At 39.4% G+C, this 13291-nt stretch overlaps 1 long non-coding RNA gene across 1 annotated transcript in view; it reads left to right on the plus strand.

Annotated features, from left to right (window-relative positions):
* LOC140843527 (uncharacterized) overlaps positions 1 to 13291 on the plus strand; it is a 50561-nt gene that overhangs the window by 18126 nt on the left and 19144 nt on the right. The window contains exon 2 of the long non-coding RNA XR_012121368.1: positions 8095 to 8226. This is a non-coding gene — a long non-coding RNA (uncharacterized lncRNA). The remainder of the gene's footprint in view (positions 1 to 8094; positions 8227 to 13291) is intronic.

Genomic DNA, 13291 nt, shown 5'->3' on the forward strand with positions numbered 1-13291 from the left:
TTCTTCTGTGAATCGCTAATTTTATATTCTTTGCGCTAGAGGCTAATTACATCTGGATCCATTATCTGATTTTCAGAGCTTACAAATACTGAACCCTGGAGGTGATCATGAAAGTCTACTATTACTCTGTGGGGCCTTCCTGGTGGCCCACTAGCATTCTCCAGGGATGTCCCTCAGCTCCTACCTGCTATCTTCAATAACAACCATGTCTGTCTGTGCAGGGCGCTCAAGTTTTGGTTGTTCTGAAATAGAGTAAGTTCTCACAATCTGTTTGTCTCCAGGAGCTATTGGGATTTGACTACGGCCAAAGTAAGCCTTGACAATATGAAGGCAGCTCATCTAAAGCTCTACAAGTGAGTCAGATTTTGAGTAGAATTGATATTTGGTTGGATTCCAGTGATGTTTGCTCCTTGAATAGGAAGACCACACAGTTGGGTTTACCCAGGAGAGCCCTGTTTAAGCACACTGCCCCCCAGACCCCACCAGATAGTATCTCCTTTCTCTCTCAAAAGTGTCCTGGGGGTTTAGACACCTGTTGCCACACAAACGGTTGATAGACAAGCATATGCAATGGCGTTATTTTTTAAATGACTAGTCTTCTAGTTTTTTTTTAAAGTTTATGATATGGCAGCCTACAACTAAGAGTTTATATTAAACGTAGATTCCGAGAACTAGACAATTTTTGAGTTGACATTAAAGATAATTTAACTCAGTGATTATGTGAGGTCATTGAGCCTTTGGAAAACTAATTAAAGCTGCAGACCTTCTTTGAGGAAAATACACACACAGGCATACACATAGTATTTTGTACATCATTTAGGGGTATCCACAAACCCTCTGAAGCTCATCAGTGGACCCAGATTAAGAACTCTTGGTCTAATTCATAATACAAATGAAGGAACTGAGATTCAGAGAGGTTCAATGACATGTCCAAAGGCAGAATGAGTTAGCAGGAGAAATGTAGGGTCCCTTGATTCCTATTCAGTGCTTTTAGTCATGGTCTCCTCTGTGTTGTCAAGACTGGTACGCTAGTGAGAAGTTAAAGCTACAGAAGAGATTTCTGAGTGGGATGTTATTAAGAATTTGGAATATTCTGCTTTTAAAAGCAAGCATGAATTGATTCTACTCTCAATGACTACTTTTCAGATCGTTTATGGAGTTATTATTAATATTTATGCTGCAATACTTGCCGGTCAGCTTTTTTGCTGAATGGATGCTACAAAACTCATGTTTCAGTATACTTTCTGCAACTTTTATGTACATGCCCTCCTCTGGCCACCAGAAGTGCTTGCTGTTCTCTTCAGTAATGTGTCCTTTTACTCTCCTTTTGTTTACCTTAATTTTATTTGCCTAAATATTCCTTCTCATCCATTAAGATGTTTACAATGTTAAATTCACTTTCTCTTTAAAGTGTTCCTAACATTCATAGCAGAATATGCAGCTCTTTCCTTCTGCCTCCATGATGCTTGGAGAGGTTTCTGTTATAACACAGGACATATTTCACTGATTGCTTTACTTACCCTTCTTTCCTACCTCTTAACCCACAACTAAGTTATGAGTTTTGCAAGGGCCAGGACAGTGTCTAATTCAGCTTTGTATACTAGCAACTAGGCCAGGGTTTAGCATATAAAATGTACTCTATTTGTTGATAAGCATGAATAAATAAATCCTCATAAAATGTTTTCTGCATCCTAATCTAGCAGATAAAATCTAAGTAAGGAATAGGACATGCCTCCCTTGCTTTCATGGGGCTTATGTTTATTGCTATAGCTCTCTTCTGTTTCACAGGTCAAGGAATCATTTTACAGACTGGGCAGTCCTTTTTCTCTTTCTTTAGGATTAAGTAAAAAAAAAAAAAACTTCACTCATTAGATTAACCTGCAGTGCTTGCAGTTACAGTTATGGAGGCAGTTAAAAATATTGGTGGATAAATTGTGTGCATCCCAGAGGGGAAGTACATGAACTCCTTGTCAGATTTCTATGGCCTGGGGCACCACAAAAAATCTTTGTTTTCTTTTCCCAGGTATCTCTGTCAAAAAGAGTTGGTCAAGGAGCCAAAAATCTTCATCTGTTTATGGCTTTACAGCTGATGAAAAATGTGGGAGCATTAGAGACTAATTACTGGTTTCATGGCAATATTTACCGCAAAAGCTAATTTGATGTTCCAGAAGTCACTTTCGGGGCTAGTTGAGCCCATTACTAAGAAGTGTTATGAAGTTTTTTTTTCTTTTTAGAGTTTATAACTACTTCACTGACAAACCAAAACCAGTTGGGGAAGGCAATAGACTAGCAAGGCCTGACATCTCGATGGTTTCCATCTGGCCTACGTAATTTCTGAAATAGTTGTTTCAAAAGCATTCTTTTCTACTTAGAGGGAGATGTTTCAAAGGTTCACATATGGAAAATTCAACTGAGTATGCTTCTTGTGTATCCTAAATGATTATTTTTAAATGCAATTAAATAGCTTATTCACACAAAAGACATAAAGATATATTCAACTAGGACTGTGAGTCCTAAATTTCAAGATTTCTGATCTATTTGCTGACTCCTATGTTTTCCTACTATTGCGTATGTTGTTGCTTTTTGAAACCTATTTGTACTTGTAGTTTATTCACTTAGTCATTCAATGAACAAATGCTGGCAATATGAAGGATTGTATTTCATGGATTATACTAAGTTTTGGAGAAGATGCATGAGAAAAATTATAAAACAAAGTACATTCAAGTAAAATAGACTTTAAATCAAGAAAGGTTATAAGAGACAAAGAAAGAAATTACATATTAATAAAAGATTCAATACAGCAAGGAGATAAGACAACTATAAATATTTACATACCTAATGACAGACCATCAAAATGTATGGAGCAAAAACATACAGAATTGAAGGGAGAAATAGTTCTACAATGATGGTTGGAGATTTCAGAACCCCATTCTTAATAATGCAGAGACCGACTAGGCAGAATATAAGTAAGGAAACAAAGGACTTAACACAATTAACTATGTCTAACAGACATACACAGAACAATTTACTTAACAGCAGCACATTCTTCTCAAACATACATGAGACATTTTCCAGAATAAACCATATGTTAGGTCACAAAGTAAGTCTCAGTATCTTGAAAAGGTGGTCTTCTCCAAACACAATGGGATAAATTAGAAATCAGTAACAGAGGTAAAACTGGAAAACACACAAAATTATGGAAATTAGACAATAAACTCTTAAAAACAATGGATCAAAGAAGAAATCACAAGTGAAATTAGAAAAAACTTCAAGAAAAATTAAAATAAAAACACAACATATCACAACTTAGGGGATAAAGCAAAAGCAGTGCTGGGGGGGAATTCTATAGCTATAAATGCTTACATTAAAAAACAAGAAGGATCTCAAATCAACAACCTAACTTTTAAATTTAAGAAACTAGAAAAAGAAGAACAAACTAAACTCAAATCTTGCAGAAGAAAGGAAATGAGGTAAATGAAACAGAATAAAAAAACAATGGAGAAACATTAATGAAAACAAATGTTTCTTTGAAAAGATCAATAAAATTGACAAATCCTTAGGTAGATGGACTAAGAAGAAAAGAGAGAAAACTCAAATTACAGAATTCAGAAATGAAGGTAGGACATTATTATGGATTCTACAGAAATAAAAATGGATTTTAAGGGAGTACAATGAACAACTGAATGTTAACAAACTGGATAACCTAGATGAAATGCACAAATTCCTAGAAACAAAAAAACCTACCAAAACTAGATCATGAAGAAATAGAAAATCTGAATAGATCCATAACCAGTAAGGAGATTGAGTTAGTAATAAAAAACTCACAACAGATAAAATCCTTGGACTTGATGGTTTCACTGGTGAATTCTACCAAACATTTCAAGAACTAATATCAGTCATTCTCAAATTTTTCCAAAAATTTAAAGAGGGAATACTTCCTCATTCTATGAAGATAGCATTACTCCAGTACAAAGCCAAAGATACTCCTGAAAACTACAGACCAGTATCCCTTACGAACATTGTTGCAAAAATTTTCAACAAAATACTAATAAACTGAATTCAGTAGCGTATTAAAAGGATTATACAGCATGACCAAGTGAGATTTATTTCTGGTATGTAAGGAAAGTTCAACACACAAAAATAATATATATTAATGTAATATATGACATTACTAGAACAAAGGAAAAAAAACCCACAATCATCTCAACTGCTGAAGAGGAAGCATTTGATGAAATTCAAAATTCAACACATTTTCATGATAAAAACACTCAACAAACTAGGAATAGATGGAAACTACCTCAACATAATAAAATCCATATATGAAAAATCTGCACTAAACATCATGCTCAATGGTATAAGACTGAAAGCTTTTCCTCTAAGATCAGGAACAAGGCAAGGATGTTTGCTTTTGCCACTTCTATTCAACTAGTACTAGAAGTTCTAGCTGTAGAATCTAGGCAACAAAGAGAAATAAAACTCATCCAAATTAGAAATGAAGAAGTAAAATTATGTGTTTGCAGATGATATGATCTCATATGTAGAAAACTGTAAGGACTGCACACAAAAAAACCATTAGAACTAATAACTACAGCAAAGTAGCAGGGCACAAAAACTACACAAAAATCAGCTGCATAGCTATACACTGACAATGAACAATTTGTAAAGGAAATTATGAAAATAATTCCATTTAAAATAGCATCAAAAGGAACACGATACTTAGGAATTAATTTGGTCAAGTACTGAAAGATTTGTACAATGAACACTACAAAACATCTCTGAAAGGAAATAAAGAACATAAACAAATGGAAACACATCCCATTGATTGAAAGACTTGATATTGTTTTTAATGTCAGTACTACCCACAGCTATCTACATATTAAATGCAATCCCTTTCAAAATCTCAATGACTTTTTTTTTTAGAAAAAAAATCCTAAAATTCATATGGAATATCAAGGGGCCCCATAGCCAAAACAATTTAGGAAAAGAAAAACAAAGCTGGAAAACTCATACTTCCAATTTTAAAACTCACTGCAAAGCTTTAGTAATCAAAACAGTATAGTTCTGTCATACAGGCAGATACATAGACCAATGAAATAGAATAGGGAGCCTAGAAATAAATCCTTGTATTTATGGTCAAATGAATTTGACAAGAGTGCCAAGACTATTCAATGGGTAAAGGAGTTTTTTTCTACAAATAATGCTGAGAAAACTGAGTATCCATAGTGAAAAGAATGAAGTTGTACCCTTATCTAGCACTATATATGAAAATTAACTCAAAATGGATCAAAGACCTAAATGTAAGATTTAAAGCAAAAAAATCTTGGAAGAAAACAGAAGGCAAAATCTTCACAATATTGGGTTGGGCAATGATTTGTTGAATATGACATCAAAGACACAGGCAAAAAAGGGAAAAAAATAGATGAATTGGGCTTCATGAGAACAAAAAATAGTTTTGTGCATTGAAAGATACTATCAACTGAGTAAAACAGCATTCCACATAATGGGAGAAAATTCTTGCAAATCATATAGCTGATAAGGGGTCAATATCCAGAATACATAGAAAGCTCCATAATACAAAAATAAACAACTCAGTTGAAAAATGGGCAATGAACTTGAATAAACATTTCTCCAAAGAAGATACACGTATGTATAGTAAATACATGAAAAGATGCTCAGTCTCACTAATCATTAGGGGAATGCAATTCAGAAGTATGAGGTACTACCTCAACACCTATCAGGATGGCTACTTGAAAAAACTGGAACTAACAAGTGTTAGCAAGGATGTGGAGTAACTGGATGTGGAGTGACTTGGTGGGAATGCAAAAAGGTCCAGCTGCTATGGAATACAGATGGTAGTTCCTCAAAAACTTAAAAATAGAAATACCATGTGATTCAGTAATTCTACTTCTCAGTATATGCACAAAAGAATTGAAAGCAGGCTCTTTAAGAAATATTTGTAGGTCCATGTTCATAGCAGCATGGTTCATCATAACTTAAACATGGACAGAACCCAAGTGTCTACTGATGAATGGATAGGCAATAGGTGGTGTATATACACATACGATGGAATATTATTCAGTCTTATAAAGGAAGAAGATACTGCAACATGATACAACATGGAGGAGCCTTGGGGACATTATGCTAAGTGAGATAAGGCCATCACAAAACAACAAATACTGTACAATTCCACTTCTATGGGGTATGTAAAGTAGTCAAAATCATAGAGACAGAAAGTGGGATGATGGTTACCATGGGCTGGGGGAGGAGGAAATGGGGAGTTCTTGTTTAGTGGTATAGAGCATCAGTTTCACAACACGAAAAGTTACAGAGATGGATGGTGGTGATGGTTACATGACATTATGAATGTATTGAATACCACTAAACTGTACACTTAAAAATGGTTAAGATGGTAACTTTTATGTTGCATTTTGCAAGACTAAAAAGATTGAAATAAAAATGCAGAAAACATCCCAAGACTAACAGAGTTCATAAGGAGAGAGCCGTATAATACAAGGGAAGAACAGCGCAGTTGGAGGCAGACAGCCTGGTTTTTGAGGCTCGACTCTGTCTCTACATTGAGCCTCCATGTTTTCATCAGTACAAAGGGATAATGAACTATTCTAATGACCTCAGGGATGTTATGAGGGCTCAAAGGAATCTGAGAGAATTTCGGAAAATAGGAAATTTGTTTCATTATCATGGCCTGCTCCTCGTCAGTCTGGTCTTAACATCTCTTACGCTGACTGGTGTGGTCCACAAAGGGGTCAGGGAAGGCCTCTTGAAGAAGACGACAGTTAGTTGGTCTGGAAGGACAGTCCGGATTGGGGAAGTGAAAGTAAAATAAAGGCCTAGAAACAGGGTTAGTGCTTTAGGGGTTTTCTGTGGGAGCCATAGAGAGGCCTTCACACTCTGCTGGAAGAAAAATCTGTGTCTACTAGTTGCCTTCTCCATGGTTTTGGCACTAAAGCAACTTTACAGGGTCTCATACTACCTACGTTGGCTGGAACATTTTGTGTTTACATATCTATGAATGCTGTTAATGAAGTTGACAAAGACATGCCCATAATAAGACTGTTGAAGTATCTGTTTTCCTAAAAAAAGGCCTAGTTAGAGATACCTAGATTTCCTCACATTCTGCCTTATAATGTTCCTGGGTCTGTCTCTGTCTTTAAAATTTGCTTTTGTGTCGTTGCATCTGTTGATACCAAAGATTGGCTACACAGAACAAGTACTAGATGAGGAAAGAGGATGACTCAGGTCCCAGGTCTGGATTTGCCACCAACCTCCTGTGGTTTGGAGAACCACCCTATTTCTTTGGATCTGCTCTTGGTAAATGGGCATGAAATTAGGAGACTTCTCAGCTCTCTTCTAGGTCTAAACTATATGATTTTTTGTTAAGAATCACTATTTGGGTTAAAAGACATCCTAGGAGAGTTTATTTTAACAACAACAAAAAAGAATACTGAAGTTGCTATGCCTTTCCTCTGACATTAAGGGGACTTAGATGTTCACAGGCAAAACCTTGGAGGTCAGGACCCATGTCTGACCATCTTAAACCCCATGTTGTGCCCAGCAAGGTGCCCTGCACTTAGCAAACACTGTATCTATTGATGGTTGGATGAGAGAACAACTTTCCTTCCAAGAGGAGCTGTGTTTTCTACAAAGAGAAATGATCGTGTCACACTTTGGAGAGGCTGGCCATTGTGAAGAGTTCTCTCTCACATAAAGCAGCTTTAAATACAGTGTGTAGTGGTTGTAACCCGCCTGAGACATTCAATTCCTTGACAGCAGGGGCCACACTTTATTCATTTTTGCACACCCACAGTGCCTAGCTCAGGGCTTTGCAAAAGGCAGGTTCTCAATGAACCTCTGTTCAATTGAATTCAGTCAACTCTATAAAATCTATTTGTCTTCATCCAAACACTCTCTCCATTTATTCAGACAGTCTTGCAAATGCATAAGAAATTTTCTAAACTTCTGTTTCACTTGTCAAAATACCCTGGTAGCATTTAAATTTCTAATAACAGTTCATCTTGTAATGACACCCTGTGCTTTTTAAAACTGCTCCTCTTTCTTTCACTCCCCTGATTATAGGGAAAAGAGAAAGCAAAAAAGAAGCAAAAAGTCCTATCACTAACCAATTCCCTGAGAGCCACTGCAAGTTTGGATTGTCATGAAAATGAGCTAGAACGGAGCACAGAAGAGGATCAGTGTGATCACTGTCAGGTCTGCGGTCTTATTCCTGTTTACTGTGGGAACCAGCCCTCCGCACCACTTTATTGTAATTCCCAAGCCCCCATGCCATGCGGCCAGGGTGGTCCTCTTGCAGCAATCTGGGGAGAGCGTGCACGAAACATACATGTCTCCCTTGTCTCCAACATCGGGTTTGCTGCACATATGGATAAGCAATAGATGGGTGAGATGCAACTGGCAGAGAGGAACAGAGAACCAGTATCTTTCAAAAAGAACACATTCTAATGTCCCTTCTTCTGCACCCCAACCTGGCTCCTTCCTGCAGCCCTTCAGTGTGAAGGATGGTGCCATGGGCCCAGTTATCAATACTGGAAGCCCAAAGCCCTCCTCCACTCCCTCTTTGCCTCAAACCTCAGCTGCAGCCAATCTTCAGCCCTAAGAAGACTGCATCTCTGACATCGTTCTCAAATTCCTCCCTTCTTTTCAAGCTCCAGCAGGTTAGCTCCAGCCTACCTCTCCAGCCTCACCTCCTACCACCTTGCCCTTGAGCTATGGTTTGCACCATGCTTTCTCCAGAATTCTGCCTTTGTGCATGACCAGTTTCTCTTTCTGCAAGGCCATCTCTTCCCCAGCTTCTTGTCTTGAGGAGCTCCTCCTGTTGTCTTCTTCACTCACCTCCATGTGAGGCTTCTCCCGCCCATCTCGCCTGCAGACTGCAGCCTCCCTGCTACCTTAGCACCACGAGGCTCCACCACCACAGCGCTAATCACACTGCAGTGCAAGTCTGTGTAAATGGCTCAGTGTTTCCTTGACTTAAAGGGTAGCCCCCAGAGGTGGGGGTCTACGGCTCCATGTCTCTATCCCCACGGACTCAACAGGGGCCTTGCACATAGAAAATAATCACTACATCAACCAGTGCTTGGTGGGCAAATGATTTGGGGATAAGGTAGGGGTAGGGGACAGGAATGAATAGAAATTAAGTTGGGGAAACTGTGGCTGGGGCAAAGGAGGTGCTGTTTCTTCTTCAGTAAATGGCAGATAATTTTTTAAGTTAAAGAAAGTAATGGTGGTCTGTGGTTAGTATGGAAAGTAAAGCGGGAGGGGGAAGTCTAGCATTCTTTCAGAGAAGGCGTAACACTCCTGACCTATCCATGAGGCGCCTGGTGCTGAGAAAGAGGAGAAGTAAAACTTCCTAATTTCCCTTGCAAATGCTTTTCTTTATTTTTCCATAATCCTTGGCCATTTGGAGGACACTCGTTAATCTGCAGAGCAAGCCCCCTTTCCAGGCCATTAGTGCCAGGACAATGTGAAACAGCAGCCAGCCTGAGCCATTAGGGCCGTGGCCATTCAGAACACCAGCCCTCTTGGGTTATTAGTGAGCTGGGGCAATTTGAGTGAACAACCTGTCCAGGCAATTAATGCCAAGGTGATTTAAAGTGCCACACCATCGCAGGCCTGTCAACGAGCAAGGTGTCTTCCATTTTACAAATGGGGTATGTGACTCCTGGGGTACACTGGGGCCTTCCTTAGCAGCAGGGAGAAATCCAGCCATGATACAGCTCTCGCTGGCTGTCCATGTGGTCGGCCCTCTTGATTTCAGGCAGGTCTCTGGATTTCAGACCTGTGGGTGGTTGTGTACCACACCTCTCAGGGATGCTGCCTTTTGTGCCCAGTGGTGTCCCATACAGAGTGGAAGATCCTTCCCCGCAGCATCAGAGCACATATTGTAGGCAGATTCCACTCCCTCAGACACTCTGGGGGAGACAGAGCATGCTTCACAGCTTCTGTGATGGCCCCAGAGAGTGCCAGTGTGTGCCAGCTGCCTGGCTATCACAGAGCAGCCACACTCTTGGCACACCAGAGGGGGTTGGGTGCCATCTCCCATTTTCTGTAAAATCCAGCCTAGAAGCTCAGATGAGCTCTGTGTTCTGGGCTGTTCCTGAAGAGATTAGTACTGTTGTCTGTCACAGACATCATGACCGAATCTGGGGAAGTTTTGGGAAGGTACAGAGGAGGGCCAGCTGGCTCAAGCCGACCCCTTCTGCCTGCCTGCCACCTGCCTGTGAGGGAAGTTTTCAGTTATCTCATTGGCAGTGGCTCACAGAAACACTGCCCTTCCAGGTCGGCTGCAGAATGTGGGGTTAGGAACCATAAACTGCAGTGTGAGATGAGGGCTGTCAGCTTAGCGGAAGGCAGAATGCATCGGTCATTTTTATGAGGTGCTCTGACCTTGTAGGGTAGCCAAAAGAACTCTGCAGACCCCCAAACATTCTTAAGTTACTTATTATCATTCTAATAATTATTCAGCATATACAAAGCTCTTTTGCTGAAATACATCCTGTATAGTTTTTTATTATTTACCACAATTAATCATTCCCATTAAACAGTGGAGTTTAATCTTAATTAATTTAAAAACCTTTGTGAAATGCATATTCCAGCAATGCACTAGGAACTCTGCAATGGAGTCAAATAGGAAAGGCCTCTGTCTCCAGTAGTTGACAATCTTACTAGATTTCTCTATCCAGTCCTTTGTGGCACTCATCATACATACAGATAAGTTTCATAGATTTCAGAAGGAAGGTTTCCAAAAAGATAGAAGAATTCAGGAAAAAATAACAAGAGTTTAAGTCAGGGCATTAGAAAAGAGAAGAGGGGAATGCCTGCAAAACAATTTTGGGGTGGCCTGAAATATGACATGAAGCAGATTTAATGTTTCCAAGATCTATGGAAACCTTAGATCCAGGTGCTCTGATCCTTGGCTACAGCTATTCCAGAATGTTCTGTGGCAGAGAGCAAACAAGCTGAATACCCAGACGCAAATAACTTCTAATGGAGAAATTGAAATATACCAGCAATAACTTAGGTATTAACTTATATTTTCTATGTATTAGAGAGGTTTACTCCGTATTCACTTGCAGTCAGCGCCCTTGGACTATTTGCTGAAAACGAATATGGATCTTGTTCAGCCAGGTTACTGTGAAGACAGAAGAGCCCATGAAAAATTTTTCTCTCATTGTCTTGCCTACTTTTTTTCTATTTGCTAAAATTCCTCAAGATCAAGATGCCTTTCCCTCCTTGAAAGTTTCTTAAATCCTATTTCAGGAACCCATATTAATTGTAATTTTATTATGGCACTTACTTCTATCTTGTGTTACATCCTAGATTTGCAGGAACCAGACAGATTAAGATGTTCATTATTTCTGTTCTATCCATAAACAATTTAGTCCTACAAAAATTCCAGTGTTTCCCATCACCTACATTTCTTAGATTGTCTCTTTCAGCCAGAAATATGTAACACATAACTCTGTCAAAAAAATTTTTTTGGCTTCTCTTAAAATCATTTCATTTAGAGTCCAAACAAACCAACACACAGAAAAGAGGTGACCAAGTTAATCTGTCCGCTCACCAACTGGGAACCCCAAGCATCTGGTTCCAGACAGCAGGAGCCAAGGGCAAGGCCGGGGTCAGGGTGCCTCAGGCCACCACGGTCCCCAGGCCCACCTGCCTGGCTGCCCAGCAGTCAAGGACCCAGCCTGAGTGGGGCCCTGCCTGTCCTGGGTTGGGGAGTGACAGGCCCAGGGCCCCAAGGACACAACAGCGGGCTGCCTTTCCACTCTTGGCTTTCTATTTAGTGTCTATGATTTTTACTTTTAGTTGTTTACAAATTTTTCTACTTTTAATTATAACTTTCATAAGAGCTGTGTTGGGACCTCTCATCTTTCATTTCCTTAGAGTATTTCCAGCACTGTGCTCTGCACACATTACTTTTTAAGGAAATTTCCATAATGTTGAATTAGGTTGTCTTTATTTCTATAACTTGTATATTATATACACTAAACCCAACAGGGTACACACAGGAAATGACTTTATTTATTCTCCACCCTCACTTCCTAGTATATTTGGGAAAATATCCTTTCACTGGTTCTTCGTAGATTCTCTCAGTGATTCTGTGTCCTCAAAGTCACCTTCAAATACAGAAAAAGTTGCATTTGGATAGTTAAGATTCCCTTTTGGTTATTCTGTTATCCAGTTCAATTAAGTTGAAAATGTCAACCTCACATCAAGTGAGACTGAACCATTCTAATCTCTCCTTTTCTCAGGCCTAACCCGTGGATGGGGGATCTGCAATGGGTCTTGGGGACTTTAGCCTAGATTCTGAGACAACAGTGGTTCCATCCTACTTCTTAATATGCTTTAACCCAAATGGAGAGGGAAGGGACATCTTGGATACATAGTGTGATGTACATGGGTCCACTTGCTTCATGTGGACAAAAACTGAGGTTAAGGTTTAGTTTAAAGTATTTTCAACTTGTAAATTCCTCATGTGCTGATAATTTGCTGATGACCATAGCACCCGTTAAGACTAATCACACAGGCACCGAATCCAAATACTCTCGCAGCACAAAGTAGAAGTATTCTTTGCTGGGAAGAGGCTAATAAAACTTTTGTTTTGCCTTCTGAATTTAGAGTTAGCATCTGACAATCCCCTTGGAATTGTAACTCTTGCATTATTACACACTAAATAGCTACACTTGTCTTGTTAATAAAATCATAGTAATTGAGTAGCATTTTCATTAAGACAGGAGTGTGGGTTCCTTTTGTAGATAGATGAAAAAACAACTTGGAGATTCCATAGAAACCCTGTTTCCCATTCAGGATGCACAGGCCCCATAGTTATGGGGAATAGTTTTGAACAAACATATCAGCAGATCACCTGGCCTTGCCCCCCCTGGGGTCAGTACTACAGGAGTCCCTGCTTGGCATTTGCAGGTGTTCCTCAGGTTCTGGGCTGCCTCATTAGCTGACAAAGTGGCTGCACATACTTATGCTGGAGGCCCACTTAACATTGTCCAAATATTAACAGGTAAAACTGCTCCAGATCTAACAGTGTCCTGGAGCAGAGGTGCTTAGATTGACACAGACAGAGCTCCACTGAAGATGTTCTCCCAAACACACTTCAGAATTTAAGACACCCCACATGCACACACTGGGCAAGTTGCATCGTGATCTAATAAAGCCTGAGGTAGAATCCAGAATCCAGGTTTTTGTATGAATTCTTCCTCTATGAGAATTAGCAGGATGATCTAACTCATCTACA

Source organism: Manis javanica, chromosome 9 (assembly GCF_040802235.1).
Source record: "Manis javanica isolate MJ-LG chromosome 9, MJ_LKY, whole genome shotgun sequence".
Classification (NCBI taxonomy): Eukaryota; Metazoa; Chordata; class Mammalia; order Pholidota; family Manidae; genus Manis; species Manis javanica.